The sequence below is a fragment of the Nyctereutes procyonoides genome, unplaced genomic scaffold (genome assembly GCF_905146905.1).
Source record: "Nyctereutes procyonoides isolate TBG_1078 unplaced genomic scaffold, NYPRO_anot_genome, whole genome shotgun sequence".
Lineage (NCBI taxonomy): Eukaryota > Metazoa > Chordata > Mammalia > Carnivora > Canidae > Nyctereutes > Nyctereutes procyonoides.
In genome coordinates, this window is record NW_026575125.1 from 56389101 (window position 1) to 56393460 (window position 4360).

At 39.4% G+C, this 4360-nt stretch overlaps 1 pseudogene; it reads left to right on the forward strand.

Moving 5' to 3' along the window:
- The first annotated feature begins 372 nt into the window (after positions 1-372).
- Positions 373-3559, forward strand: LOC129518216 (heat shock cognate 71 kDa protein-like; annotated as a pseudogene).
- Positions 3560-4360: the final 801 nt, after the last annotated feature.

Genomic DNA, 4360 nt, shown 5'->3' on the forward strand with positions numbered 1-4360 from the left:
GAGCCCTAACTCAAACAATAGTACAAGAAAAGGATATAACAGCTATGCAGATTAGCTGTCTTTTTTTTTCTTTCAGATTAGCTGTCTTTGTCAGAGATGACATAACTATGTAGAAGTTACAAAGTAACAAAAAAATCCCAGAACTAATAAGTGATTATAGCAAGGTTGCATGATACAAAGTTAAAAGTCAATATTTAAAAGTCAAATGCTTTTATGTATCAGCAATAAACAAGTAGGATTTGAAGTTAAAAGCAATATCATTTATATTAACACACTGATGTGAAATAATTAGGTCTGCAAAAATCTACTAAAATAAGTTACAAACCAATGATGAATGAAATAAAAGAATTAAATAACTAAATAGATATTTGCTGTTGGATAGGAAGACTTAATATTGCCAAGTTGTCAGTTCTTCCGAACTTGGTCTATGGATTCAATGCAATTAAAAATCTCAGCAATGGGTCTCTTGAACGTGGCGCCAGATCTGCAGACGACTGTTCTCTCCTGGAGCTGAGCCCGGCCCACACAGAAGCAACTATGTCTAAGGGATCTGCAGTTGGGATTGATCTTGGCACCACCTACTCTTGCGTGTGAAAATCACCGAATGATTGATCGGTTATGCTGCGAAGAATCAAGTTGCGATGAACCCCACCAACACGGTTTTCGATGCCAAACACCTGATTGGATGGAGATATGATGATACTGTTGTCCAATCTGATATGAAGCATTGGCCCTTCATGGTGGTGAATGATGCTGGCAGGCCTAAGGTCCAAGTAGACTACAAGGGGGAGACAAAAAGTTTCTATCCAGAGGAGGTGTCTTCAATGTTTTGTTTTGAAAAAGATGAAGGAAATTGCAGAGGCCTACCTTGGGAAGACTGTTACCAATGCAGTTGTCACAACACCTGCATACTTCAATGACTCTCAGCGTCAGGCTACCAAAGATGCTGGAACTATCGCTGGTCTCAGTGTACTTCGAATCATCAATGAGCCAACTGCTGCTGCTATTGCTTATGGCTTTGACAAGAAGGTTGGAGCTGAAAGGAACGTGTTGATCTTTGATTTAGAGTGGCACTTTTGATGTGTCAATCCTTACTATTGAAGATGGGGTCTTTGAGGTCAAGTCCACAGCTGGAGACATCCACTTAGGTGGAGAAGACTTTGACAACCAAATGGTCAACCATTTTATTGCAGAACTCAAGCGCAAACACAAAAAGGACATCAGCGAAAACAAGAGGGTAGTCTGTCATCTTCATATGGCTTGTGAACGTGCTAAGCATACACTTTCTTCCAGCACCCAGGCCAGTATTGAGATTGATTCTCTGTATGAAGGAATTGACCTCTATATCTCTGTTACTTGTGCCCGGTTTGAAGAATTAAATGCTGACCTGTTCCATGGCACCCTGGACCCTGTAGAGAAAGCTCTTTGGGATGCCAAGCTAGACAAGTCTCAGATCCATGATATTGTCCTGGTGGGTGGTTCTACCTGTATCCCCAAGATTCAGAAACTTCTGCAAGATTTCTTCAATGGAAAGGAACTGAATAAGAGCATCAACCCTGATGAGGCTGTTGCTTATGGTGCAGCTGTCCAGGCAGCCATTCTTTCTGGTGACAAATATGAAAATGTTCAAGATTTGCTTCTATTGGATGTCACCCCACTTTCTCTTGGCATTGAAACTGCTGGAGGAGTCATGACTGTGCTCATCAAACGTAATACTACCATTCCTACCAAACAGACACAAACATTTACTACCTACTCTGACAACCACCCTGGTGTGTTTATTCAGGTCTATGAAAGTGAGCGTGCTATGACCAAGGATAACAACCTACTTGGCAAGTTTGAACTCACAGGCATACCTTCTGCCCCTCATGGCATTCCTCAGATTGAATTCACTTTTGATATTGATGCTAATGGTATCCTCAATGTGTCTGCTGTGGATAAAAGCTCAGGGAAAGAGAACAAGATTACTATCCCTAATGACAAGGGCCGCTTGAGCAAGGAGGACATTGAGCACATGGTCCAGGAAGCTGAGAAGTACAAAGCTGAAGATGAGAAGCAGCGAGACAAGGTGTCTTCCAAGAATTCACTTGAGTCTTATGCATTCAACATGAAAGCAACTGTTGAAGATGAGAAACTTCAGGGCAAAATCGATGAAGACAAACAGAAGATTATTGACAAGTGCAATGAAATAATCAACTGGCTCTATAAGAACCAGACTGCAGTGAAGGAAGAATTTGAACATCAGCAGAAAGAGCTGGAGAAAGTCTGCAACCCCATCATTACGAAGCTATACCAGAGTGCAGGAGGCATGCCAGGAGGAATGCCTGGAGGCTTTCCTGGTGGTGGAGCTCCTTCCTCTGGTGGTGCCTCCTCTAGGCCTACCGTTGAAGAGGTTGATTAAGCCAACCTGATGACAGGTATAAAATTGTTCCACACATTTGAAGGACCCAAATTTGTAGCAAATTCCATGGCAGTTTTAAAGTCAAGCTGCTATAGTAAATATACTGGGCATTCTTGATACTTGAATATGGAATATGTGCACAGGGAAAGGAAATACGACATTGCACTTTATAAGCACTGTATTGTTAAGCGGAAAATGCAATATCTTAAATAAAACTATTTAAAATTGGCAAAAAAAATCTCAGCCATTATTTTGTGGATATTGACAAACTAATTCTAAGTTTATATGGAGAAGCAAAAGACAAAACTACCAACACAAATATTGAAGGCAAAGAGCAACGTCAGAGAACTGAAGATAGTCATCTACTACTACTACTATTACTACTACTACTACTACTAAGCTGCAGCAATTAAGACAGTGTGGTTTTGGCCAAAACAAAACAAAACAAAAAAACAGATCAATAGGATAGCATAGATAGTCCAGTAATATAGCTGCATAAATATAGGTAACTAATCCTTGACAAAGGAGCAACGACAATACAATGCAGCAAAGATCCTACCTTCAACAAGTGCTGCTGGAACAGTTGGGACTTACACAATGTGAAAAAAATGAATGTAGACACAAACCTTACACCTTCTACAAAAACTAACTTATTGATCATAGACCTAAATGTAAAATGCAAAATTATAAGACTCCTAGAAGGTAGGATAGGAGAAAACCTAAATGACCTTGGATATGGCAGTGACTTTTTTTGGTACAACACCAAAGGCACAATCCATGAAAAAAATCATTGAAAAGCTAGATTTCATTACAATTAAAAACATGTGTTCTGCAAAAGACAATGCCAAGAGAGTAGGAAGACAACCCAGAAACTGGCTTTGCAAGACACTGGTAAAAGACACTGAAAATATTTGCAAGACACTGACATCTGATAAAAGACTTAGCCAAAATATACAGCAATAAGAATGGAATCTGATTTTAAAATGAGCAAAAGAGGGGATCCCTGGGTGGCTCAGTGGTTTAGTGCCCACCTTCATGCTCAAGGCATGATTCTGGAGTCCCAGGATCGAGTCCCACATCAGGCTCCCTGCATGGAGCCTGCTTCTCCCTCTGCCTGTTTCTGCCTCTCTCTCTCTCTCTCTCTCTCTCTCTGTCTCTCATGAATGAATGAAGAAGAAAGAAGAAAAAGAAAGAAAGAAAGAAAGAAAGAAAGAAAGAAAGAAAGAAAGAAAGAAAGAAACTTTTTAAAAAATAAAATGGGCCAAAGAATTTAACTTACATCTCACCAAAGAAGATACACAGATGGTAAATATGCACATGAAAGACATTCCACATTATATGCTATCAGAAAATGCAAATTAAAACAAGGAGATACCACTACACACCTAATAGATTGATCAAAATCCAGAACACAACTCCAAATTTTCTTGAGGGTCTGTAGTAATAGGAGCTCTTATACATTGCTGGTGGGATTACACAATGGTTTAGCCAGCCACTTCAGAAGATACTTCAGCAGCTTCTTACAAAAGTAAACATACTCTTGCCATATGACCCACCAGTTGTGCTTGTTATTTACCCATTGGAATTGAAAATTTATGTCCACAGACACATGTGCAAATGTGTATTTGTAGCAGCTGTATTCATAATTGCCCAAACTTGGAAGCACCTACGATGTCCCTCAGTAGGAAAGACAATGTAACTAAAATGGCTTAAACAATTTATTAAAAGATTTATATAGTGCATGTTATCAGTCTACCTGATTTTAAGACTTTGAATTGTCACCATTATCAGGTCGGCATGGTTTTGATGAAGGGAAAGAGACATATCAATGAAACAGAATAGAGAACTCAAAAATGGGCCCACAGAAATATACCTATTTTGGACTTGCTTTTGACAAATTTCTAAAAGCGGTTCAATAGAATAAAGATGGTATTTTCAATAGTAGGTTCTGGGTCAATT